General features: G+C 37.9%; 1 protein-coding gene across 1 annotated transcript in view; it reads left to right on the forward strand.

The window, feature by feature from the left end:
- The window catches only part of PLPP4 (phospholipid phosphatase 4), a 59,927-nt gene that overhangs the window by 1,095 nt on the left and 46,779 nt on the right, over positions 1-12,053 (forward strand). The gene's annotated exons all lie outside the window — the stretch shown is intronic.

The raw sequence follows: 12,053 nt of genomic DNA on the forward strand, positions 1-12,053 counted from the left end.
GGGGACCCGCTGTGCCGGGAGCGATTTTTCCCCGGGGTGTGAGTCGTTGCAGGAGCAGCGGGGAGCCCTCTCTGCCCTGGGATTTTGCTGAGGACCTGCGGGAAATTTTTGTCGGAGAAACTACAGTTTGTGAGAGAAGTGTGCAAAAACCAACCAAACAAAAAAACCCCTGCTTCTGTTTTCGTTTGAACGATTATAGCTTTTGCTGTAAGGTCTCATCTGCCAGGGCTGTAAATGCACCTCAATAGCTGGCTTGCAGCAGTGGGAGCCCGCAGTGAGTGAGCTCCGGGGCAGGCACCCTTCGCGGGAGGGCTACAGCGCTGGTGCTCGGAGCTGAGGAAGGACCTCAGGCTGAACGTGAAATGTAATGAATGTATTGCAGCTGGGTTTGAGATGCGAATCCGCACCCTGGTATGTAGGAGGGAAAGTCATGAAAATCTGGTTGCTGAAAGATGTGCAGCTATCGCTGCAGGAACGCTCTTTTTGCCTTCTTTAGGAGAAAGCAGTTACGTATTATTTTGCTCTGTATACTTCAGGCAGGCTTCCCCCTTTCTTTTCAGGGCTGTACCTGTTTCTTCTTTCTGGCAGTTTGTGTTCTCCATGCATTTGAACAATGAAAAGTTACGGTCTTCGTTTAAGTTTGCATTTCAGTTGCTTAACGTTTAAAGATGAGTATTCTCAATCTTTGTGATCCCTCTGAAGTATCACAGAAACTAGACCAGATTCAGCTACTGTTTACTTGTTTGTCTACTTAACGATGGGTCCTGTTGGTCACAGGTGCGGGCAGTAATGGTATAGGGCATCTATTAAGCTGTCATACTGACTTACAGCTGGTGATACTGGAATGCTTTGATGCGATTCCTTTCTGAACCTCTCATGGTTAATGAATAACTTGCCCAATTACTGGTATTTGAGTTTTTCCTCAGTGCTCATTTCTCTTGAATATTGATGCAAATCTTTTGATTTGCAACGTGTTTGGTAAGTGTCATCCTCTTCATTTTAGGATAAGCTTTGATACCTTCAAAAACCTGTAAGGTACCTTTGATACCTTTCAGTTCGGTCACATCTTACTTTGAAAGCAGACCTGTTCCTTTCAACAGAACTCTTTTCTGGAATATATGGAATTACAGGGTGAGCAAAAACCCTGGAAACTGATGCTACATCAGAACCTTTCCCTTCATTACAATTGCATGTGTAATTCATCACTTACACCATGCAGTAAGAGATGTCTTCATATAGCTTATTACCATGATATGTAAATTATAAGTAGTAATCTCTAGGTTATACTTGTCTTCTGTCCTCATTTCCTCTCTAAAACATTCTGTAATTTTCACTATTCTTTATGCTGTGGTTCTAAAATCAACTGAGGGGTGGCTAAAGGAAATGCTTTTGATAGAGCCACCATAATGCCAAATGGCAAATGACTGCACAAGCACTTTTCGTATTTTCACATAGCTCAGCTGCTTCTTTCTTGGAATTTTGGGGAATAATTCTGGCATTGTAAGAGGTCATTTGGAGCATTCATTGACATCTAAAAGTACCAAACATGTAGTATTCTAAATTTACATCCAGGTTGGTGTTTAGTTTTATGAAGCACTGCACTTTGTTTGTAATGGCTGCAAAAATATAATCTCTAGCTAGACCAGAAGAATGGCTTTTATATTCAGATAATCTGAACACCAAAGTAATCTTTTGCTATTGAAATAGTGTTCAGTATTTCTCTCAGTTTTTCCGAAGAGGCAGTTACTCATATTTTGGAACTTCTGTGTTTTCTGTGGTTTTGTAAGCAGCCAGGGCAAGGATTTTTACGGAGTGTTGAGTTCATTGAAATATCTCTTCAAGTATGAACAATTACTGGTGAATTTGGAAGCCCTGGGATTGGAATCCAGGCAGTAGCATGTAAGCTCTACTGCAGAAGCTATTTCTAGGAATGAAAAGGCTGTATGGTTCCCACCTTCCTTGGAAAGGAATGCCATTAACATCAGTGAGTTGAGGCTAGGTCTGAGATCATCTCTGTTGTGAATGCCAGCTGCGACATAGATATTTGTCCACCAGGAACTGGACTGAAGAGAATTAGTTCATTCTGAAAAGGTGTTGATGACTTTGGGTCACTACCAACCTTTGTAGCCTTAGAGATCTGACCTTGAAGATAATGGTTCCATAGTTATTTGCCAATCGTGAGCCATCTGTGCCTCCCAGATGTCTTTTTAGCTTCAACCTACTGATTAATATAACTCAGAGTAATATACTGGCATATTTTGTACCATAAAATGCAAAAGAAAAAGGTGCATATTCCATGTTGTAGTTTTGCTTGGTGATAAATGTCATTTCATAAAAATGGAGGTGTGAAAACTTATGTTGATGATTGCTGAATTTGAATGTATTGCCAATTTGAATGTATTTTACAGCAACAACAGCCATATTTTCTATACTTAAGACTGGCAACCTTTTTTCCCCCACTTGCCATAATTATCAGCTTCAGTCATTCCACCAAAGGCAAAAATGTATACTTGTTATTTAAGTTCTCTTCTGTCATGCAAATGTACACCATTCTAAGTAATACACATTTTTGATGGTTGTGTATTGGTTTGGACACCAATTCAACAGACAATCAGTGAGGATAATGATAACAACTGACTCAGTTCTAGATGTTGTGTTCTTAGCAATTGCTAAGTGTTCACTTAGCAATTAAGACTGGTTTAGGTATTGAAATTAAGCAACTCAAGCTTCTGTGCATTTACAAAGATCTGTGCTGAAGGGCATTTTAGCCCTCAGGATTTACTGCTATTGAAGGAAGGATTAGTTAGGAGAGATTTATTAGAAGAACTACAGCTGCCTGAAATTTAGAAGCAGGAGTTAAAAAAAAAAAAAAACAAACAACCCAAACCAGAAACCAAACACAACTGTTTGCAGTCAAAAACATGCTTGATGCACACTTTACTGGGAAGGTAAATAGATGTTTTTTGCGTACCTTCAGCAAAATAGCTCTCAAGCCACAAGTTACAAACTGTAAGGAGAATAGTGATATTTCTGTTCTGCCCTACAATTTTTCCCAGTTCCTTAACATTAACAAATTCATTTTTAGTTTTCAAAATATTTAGCCTTACACCTTTTGACTGGGCTGAACTGATCCTAATGAGCATAGATGGTTTGCTACTTACTAGGCAAAGAAAATTCTCACGCCATAATTTGACCATTACATTGTTACTACATTGTGCAGTTTTGAATATTTTTCAATTAAACCTTGATTTTAATCAATTCTCACTTCATATTTTTGTTTGTCTAGTTTTTTATTTATTAAGAAATATCTGTGAATACAGAATTGGATGTTTTTAAAGTGAAATTTTTCATGTAAGGTCTCAGAAGTAGAAACGGTCTATTGTTTATTATAACTGTGAGCATGTACTTTGTTTATAGAAAAAATCAAACACTAATTTGAAGAATGATTGAATTAGGGTCTTGCATCTCTGTTTTCTTCATTTTGCACTTATTCCTATGACCTGGAGCGTCTTAAGATGCCTGATTAATGCTAAAACATGTTAAATGTGGCCAGTCTTTCATCTGCTCTGTGTGGACAGTGGCATTTGTCACTTACTGAATGCTTGATGAAAGCAAATTGTTTTGACTGACTTGGTTTTCTTCAGTTAAGGCAATTTTAAAAGAGATTGGTGAGCAAGTCTGATATTTTTACACAGGAGTGATGCCCTTAAAACAATGTTCTTCATCTGTCCTAAAAAGAATTCATTGAGTGGTAGCTCAGAGTGAGCCTGTAATTGCCTATAGGGATGTCTTCGTTTCTTACCTAAAACAGAACAGTATGTATTTTGCTATTTCCTACAAGGAAAACTTTCTCATCTGTTTCAGAAGTTTTAGAAGACCACATCATCATCTTGGTAGGAAGATAGAAGAATTTGCATGTGTTGTAGTATATTTAGCCCAATGACTTGTCAACAGCATATCACTGATGTTTCTAGAGCTAATTGATTAAAAAGACAGTCTTTCAAGGATTGCTTCATCAAACCTCCAGCTCTTCAGTGAGTGTGATGTGATTAAAATATAAATGTCATTCAGAGTAATTGGATATCTTCCCTACAGCATAGTCTCATTAGCAGCCTCCCTTGGGAATAAATGTCTATCTGCAGGCTAACATACGTATGTATTACACACATGTGAGTGTATAGTATTGACTAATGCTGACATCTTTCGTGTGTGTATGTGTGCAATGTTCAGACTCTGGTTTAAGTAAATAAAAGCTGATTCTGTGCATGTTCTGTTTCTTAGAAGTTTACAGTATTAAGATTTTAATCGTTATGAATATGCATGAAATGATTTAGGCTGAAAAGCTCTTTCAAGTAGCTTTCTTTGTCATGGGTGGTGGTCTTCTGGATATTCTGTATATGTTGCCTTCATAAATGGTACTATGTATTGTCTTGTTAACACAGGCAGAAAATCAATTAGCTGAGGCAATTCCACAATGCTGCAGTTCCGCTTTACTCTGTTCTCACAGTTTGTGCCTGCCTTTTCTCTGTCATATCTATTGGATTTTCGGAGGATAGACTGAGCTGAGAATCATGAGCAGTCGGAGATCTGTAGGTAATATAAGCAAAACGGTATTGAGAAGAAGTCGCCAGTCTGAGACATTAAGATTTATTTCCTCATGCTGACACAAATGCTGCCAAATTACACAAATCAGTTGGACCAAGATTTCAAAGCACCTTTTAAGCCTAGGCTCTATAGCTGAATGTTTCAAAGTGAAGTAGGTATTTGGCCACATGAGCTTCTCAGTCTTTTTGTGTCCTACATTCTCAATTTGAGTATCCCATGATTCTGACTTTGTTTGGAACCTGATTTTTGACTTGTGATCTTAAAAGTCTTGGACTTCATTTCTCTGTACCCTAATTTCTCATCAAGAAAGGGAGAGTAATACTTCTTTTTCTCACCCTTTGTTCATTTAGTTGATAAATTCTTTGTCGTGAGTTATGTGGACAGTAGCCAAACCCATTGAACGTTGAATATGCTTGGAACTTTGTCAGTGTTAGTTTCACAAATAGTAATGATAATAAGAAGTGAGAGCATTAACATGTTTGATTACTAACCTGTTTAAAAATGGGTACTGTATTGTAAAACATAATTTAGATGATACTGAAATGAGGGAAAGATTTAGTTTTGTGGCCCGGGTTGAAGTCTAGTTCACCGAGTAGGGTTAATGAACAGTTAAGGGAAAGACCTGCTATAAAAAAGACCTTAGCCTCTCTGGTGCTTAGGATCTGAGAACATATGTTCTCAGATCAAGCTCCAGTGGCAAGCAACAGACTTGTTCCAGTGCTCAGCAGAGTCTGTTACACCTTTGAAGTGATGGAAGAATTAGAATGCCATGGAGCTTCTGTAACTTACTGAATGCAGTTGATACATCACAAAGTAACCCGAATTTTAACTTTGCTCAGCTCTGCGTCCTTGAGAGGTTACTGTAAAAACAAAAGGCCATAAATACCTATTATACCTAGTGTAATATGAAGCATGCAACAAAACGACGGTGTGCCTGTCCTAATATCTATGAAATATCACCAAGCTAACAGAGACACTTGGTACTTGGCATTCCACTGAGCTGAAGCTTCTGTTTCCATTGTTTTCTTATTTTATTTTTTGAAACTAGGGTAGGATTTTACTGACTTTGCTAACAGCTAGTTAAGAAAAAGTGTACCTTTCTTTTTTGTGCAGATTTTGGTCTGTGCAAAAGATAAACTGTTTTACAGACTGTTGTAACAATACGTTTAGATCATAGAACTAAGTTTATTTCATTTGTCTTCCCTGAGTCCCGGGGGGAAAAAAGGGGATTTAATGGCAGGAATTTTAATTGTCCTGTTAATAGGATGGGATTTACAGCTAATGTCCATGGCTAAGCTTGCAGCTGAATACATGCCTTTTAGCATGTTATTGTAAATGCCACAGCATCTGTTCCAGATTTTTGAGGAGTAAATGGTGACTTTGTGTCTCTTCTTGTTGAATCCTATTTACTCACTGACTTTGGCACTTTGTATTTATTTGCTCCAAACCCTAATTGAGGATGTTTTATAGTGAGAATGTCACTAAGACTGACAGGGTTTCTGTAAGGGGAATTTTTCTTTAAAAAAATTGATTTTTATACTTTGATCTAAGCACAGTCAAGGTGTTGCACAACTGTGTTTCTTATGGCAAAGACTTTAATAAAAAGTACGGTCTTACTGCTGAGAGTGCGCTCATACCTGGCATGGTAAACCAAGATCTTTATGGTCTCGCAATCTGTTGGTGACTTTGAAAAGTGACTACTTGGAAATAGTTGGCAGAATCACTGAAACTGTAAATGGATTAAGGATTGTATTTAGTGTGTCTCATAATGTTTTTTCTGTAATGAGCACTGTACTGGTACTGAACAGGGGACATTTGAGTGCTGCATCCATATTGGTGAGGATTGGTGGACAGAGAGAGAAAGCTAAAGCTGATGCATGTGTCCCTTGTTGAAGTATTGGTTGTGATCCACTGATGAACATCAGGGATTTACATTTGGATGATTAAGGAAAGCTTCACTGGTTTCTGAATCAGAATAACTGCTTTACAGATGATCCGATTAGATTGTCTTCGTAGAAGAGACAAAGTTGTCATCAGATGTGGCACTTGAAATAAGCTTTTCATAACTGCATGGATTTTAAGGTGTTTTCCCTTCATGTTTTTCCCTTGCCTTGTAAATGGTAAATTTGTGATCATTGGACCACAAGTCATTGCTATGCAAGAAACTGTGACTGATCTATCTGATTCTGCAGAAAACTAGATTAGGAATGTTTCTTTGTTGTAAATTAGATTGCGACAGTCACTGTGTATTGTATTTGTTTATTTCTCTGCATTACAAAACATTTTTAGCTTTTACTAGCCAAGTGGCTAAATATTTTCCTTGTTAAAATACCACTGAATTTTAATTAAAATTGCATATAGATAAAATGCAATAAGTGTGAATTATTTTACCGTAGGCTAGAGTAACAGGGTTTACAACTGGTGTTTTCATAGTAAGTGGCTGGTTAAGATTACGTATGCAGGTGAATTTCAGAGAATTGAGGAGGATTGAGAAAGATGGTAAGAGGGGTATAGAAAACACCTTTTCTGAGAAAAGACAGAAATAATTGAGCTGTTTATTCTAGAAATCTGAGGAGACATGGCAGTAATCTTTTCATGTAAGCAGCTGCTGTAAAGATGTATGAAGAAGGCAAACTGCTTTTCATGTCCTTCGGGAACTGTACAGAAAGGAAAGATTTTTAAACTTGTAGCAAGGGAAACTTAGGCTGAGTGTGGGGAAATACAACCTAATTGTAAGGACTTCTGAACGCTGTGATAGTTTGCCTGAGGCTTATATAGGATCTCCACCAATGGAAATTTTAAAAAGCAAGTTACACTAAAGTATCTTGGGAGTATTTTATGTAAAGTTTTGCTTTGCTGCATGGCTGCAAGGAGACAGACTAGGTGGCCTTGTAAGCTCACATGAATCAACTTAGCGGACTGAGGTTTATACTGTCTGAGAGTGTCCCAGTGTGTGGGGAAAAGTTGAAAGACATTACAGCAAAATCCCTTGTAAGAGATTTTTGGCTCATGATGATGGGCAGAAAAGGAAACAGCATTAACAATTTGTAGTTACTTGGAGAATACTTTAGCAAAGGCTGAGCAGAAGCCGATGATCCCTCTGGCTGGAGGGCATTGCCATGCCAGATACTATATTCTAAATATTCTGCATTGACGAGATTGTGGGAAAAATGAAATCCTAGATTAGGTGAAATGTTTCACTCTGCAATCTTGCAGTTCACCATTTTACTCTATTTTGAGTGAAAAGTTTTATTACTTCTTTAGAGTTTATAATGGACGTGTAAATGTTAGCTCAGAATTATTTCAGCTTTGAAGGATTTGTGGCACCCTGCCAAGTGTTATGAAGCCTTGCAAATCGAAAACAACGGAGGAGAGTATCATTTGATATAAAGTGTTATATTTTCATTAGCTGCCAATTTTCACTAATGGGAGAGCAGATCTAATAGCCTGACTGTACTCTCATAGCCCGCAGAGAGGCCATTAATAATTTCATTCATCTAGTGTCCAAGGTGCTTTACAGGAGTGTAACTATTGCTATTGGACTTTAGTGAGCACTACAAAGTGCTAAAAGTGTTGTTCCTATTCCCCATTACTATATCTTTATATCTTCTTTTTTTTAATCATTATTAATGCTCTGGAACATGTAGTTATTCACACAAGTGTTTTTGGATTGAGTGATTTTAATATAGTTGGATTTGATTGTGAATATCATTAGGCAGGTCTCTTTTTTTTCCCCAGAGAATAGTGAAGTCATTGCATACAGCAACTGTGAAGGAAAAACTGGAACAAAATAACTTGTAAATTTGTATTACATTTAGTGAATAACTTGACCAAAAAAGTGTTTTATTTTACAATTTGCATTTTTAAAAGTATTTTTTATTAAGATTAAAATGAGTTTAATAGATGCCCAAACAAAATATTTCAGTTCAGGTTAAAATGATATGTTCCTGCTTGACCAAAAACTGTTTTAATTTCACATGAAGAAACTCTTGATCGAGTCTTCTAGATTGGTCCATAGTATTTCTTCCCTCTCTCACTTCCTTACCAACTCATGAGTTTTTGGTCTGAAGAAACTGTCTGAGAATGTGTTTTGGCACTTAGGTCTAGTTGTGGACAATTTGTTTGATACTACTTAATCCTCATTTTTATTCAGCCTATACCCCTCAGGTACAGCATTATGTGGGGATAGGCTTCACTGCCATACAGGTCCTCTTTCAAGGTCATGTCTCTGTCTATCCATCATATGTGGTGCATAGCGAATGGGATACAAATCATAAACATTCATATAATAAACATACTCTAGACTAAAAATAACTTGGCAGCAAATTATCAAGTCGTGTTCATATTAATAAAATTCATGTTCTGGTGAAAAGCTGGGTGAGTGAGAAAGAAAATTTCTTGTGTAAAAGTGGTAGGTTTTTGATATGGGGCTTTTGAAGAGATTGGGTGGGGGTCAGTGGCTGAACGGAGACAAGATCCTGCAGCATGGAGGAATGTATTAGGGTGTTTCAGAGATTGCTCCTGAATAAGCTGCTAGGGCCAAGCTGTCACGTCCAACTGATTAAACCTTGTTCCAAGCAAGATCTTAAAGAGCTATCGCACGAGGGACAGGTGTGAGAATCACTGAAGTAACAGTGAGTTACAAAGGGAATTTTGGAGAAGGAGTGATGGAGGGACAGAAATAACTGAGAGGGAAAGCTTTGGTCGCTAAGAGAAACTCAGCATCTTTGTGAGTTTAACCCCTGACTTCCATTTCAGGTCCAAACTTGTAGTCAATAGGAGTGTGGCACACAGGTATGAAAACAGAAGAAACTTTATCAGACTGCTCAGCTCTATCAAATTGCTATGAAGCGAGGATAGTTGTCCAAGGAATTGTTGAGAGTTGTTTGGCTGAAAACAACCAAATATGTTGGCTGTTATTACAGATGTAATAAAAACAAGCATTAAAAAACCTCAAAAGCAAAATTTTGACTGTCTGTAGTGTGTTTTGGTTCATTATTCAGTTATGTGCTTAGGTGATTTAAGCCTGTAATATGAATTCTGTTTTTCACTTTAGAATAATGCACAACTGCCAGCTTTGGAACTTCTAATGGCTACATCCATGTTCATATACTGATGATTTCCTTTCTCTCTACTCCCTCCTCCAAAACGCACACACATTGAAATGGCTTTTGTGAAATAGCTTACATCATACGGTATATTTAATGAAAACAGAGCACAGAGGCAACAACTAATACCATAAATCATGCTTTTTATTAACTAAAATGAGAGATAATGCAATAAAACCAGTAGCCAATAGTTTTCACTTTGTTGGTGTCTGTTATTTCTGTAAGACTACCACTGTTGATTATCTCTGTTACAGTAGTGCAGGTGTACTGGATTGCCTTAAGTATTGTACATTGAAATAATAAGTAGCAGCTCTGACCTGCTTGCCTTGTACTTGCAGTGCACCACTGCTCCATGGGAGCAGGGATCAGAAGAACTGAACTGCTTCTTCACCTCAGGAGCAGCTAAATGCCAAAACAAGTATGTTTTTGTTTTGGAACAGTTCATTTTATATTCTGCTTACCAGAAAGCAAAAGATGCAAAGATCACTTTCAATATTAGGTCAAAGAAAGTTTTAAAAATATAAAACCAGCCAAAATATGTCAATTTGACTCATTTCACAGTGTTTTTTTCCTGTTTCAGTATAGACACTCTTGTCTCCTGCTCTTCTGTTCGAAGCTGCAATGCAGCGTGACCAGCTGTTCCCTCTTTCTTCCTTCCACTTTTCTCATTTCCAAGTATTACACTTCTGCAAGGAAGAAATGATGGTGAAAAGGTTGTATCTAAGGTAGTTAAGTCGTTTAATTCCTGGATACCCATTTTTATTGCCATTGAATGGGAGTTTTCTAGATTCAGTTGCTTCATACTGGCAATAATGATACTCAGCAATATTTAGCGCCACCTGCTTTCAAAGTGCTCAGCCCATGAGCAAGGAGAATGTATGGGTTGGAAGTTCTTGGATTCTTTCAGGCGCACAAGAACAACCGGCTGGCTGTGTTTATTGCTTGTTCTTGTGCTGTTTGTGCATGCTCAGATAATCCTTTCCCTTTCCTCTTAGGTTTAATATGACTGAAATAATATCACAGGAAGGAAGTCGTTTACCCAGAGAGAGTTCAAATGCCAGGGATTGAGAAAGAAGCAGAGGTATAATTTAGGTACTAAGGAAATCAACATTAGGTTCTAAAACTCCAGGCTATTCTCTTTTTTTTCAGCATTGTGAAAAGATTGCTTGTTCACTATTTCATATTAGGTATTCTAAGAACATTTACTTATAATTTATGTATTATTTCATAAGCTGCAGGACTCCTGTTGTGAATCTATACTGTTGTTAGTTCAAGATCTGAGCTTTTAACTGAGCCCAGACTCCCCAGCTGTTGCCTCCTTGCTGATTCATTTAATTCATACTGTTTCTTGAATGTGGACCAAGCAAGGAAGAGAAAATTTGAGCAGAGGGGTTGGCTCTGGTTTTAACCTGTTTCTGTCCATATATTCAGTATGGGTACATGTGGCTCAAGTCACGTGCTGTAGCAGACTTGAACCTAATCTCAGGTACAGCTGATGAAGCCTTTATAAATACAGACGCAGATGCTGTATCAGAGAAGGGTCCAGTGTCTCAATAATCATTCAGAGACACTGATTGGCACAGAATACATCATCTAGTTAGACACATTCTGGTTGAAGAACCTGTCTCGCAGCATGGTTGGCTTTGTTGCCCAGTAATAGTAGAGCTCACCCTGACTGGGGGGCAATGCTAGCTGCGAGGAGGAGAGTAAACAGGGTGGCCATTCATCTTTGGAAGAAGTCACACCTAGATGTATATCTGTTAAATCAGTGCATGTATGATGCAAATCTAGGAAACCTGCTAGTAAGACTGAAGAAAAATACCGGAAACTCTCCTTTTTCAGCACATCTGGGAAATATGACAGCCATGGTAATATATATATTTTTAAAACTGCATCAGAATTTATTTTCAATCCTTTCTTAATCAAAATGATTTCTTATATATCTGAAGGGCTAATGTGGGCATATGTGCTAATTAAATGTAACACTGCAATTGCTAGCTGATTTAAAATATTCAGAAATCTTTTACATCAAGTGATACTGACTCATCTGAAGCCAAACCTACCCTTGAGAACCAGTTCTTGACTTGCCAGTGACATTAAATAAAAAAAAAACAAACCACAAAAAATTGCCCTGCCCTTTGTCCTTAACAGTCCCAGGATTTAATTCCATTGACTTTTGGCTCCTCCCTACATAAAAGTGCACCCACAGAATTAAAAGTGGGGAAAGCTGTATACATTCAGATTAGAATATCAAATGTTATTGGGAAGTGGTATGAAGGCTGTCGTAGTTTAACCTTAGTCGGCAACTGAGCACCACACAGCCCCTTGCTCACTCCCCCC

The sequence above is a fragment of the Aptenodytes forsteri genome, unplaced genomic scaffold (assembly GCF_000699145.1).
Source record: "Aptenodytes forsteri isolate BGI_AS27 unplaced genomic scaffold, ASM69914v1 Scaffold15, whole genome shotgun sequence".
NCBI classification, from domain to species: domain Eukaryota; kingdom Metazoa; phylum Chordata; class Aves; order Sphenisciformes; family Spheniscidae; genus Aptenodytes; species Aptenodytes forsteri.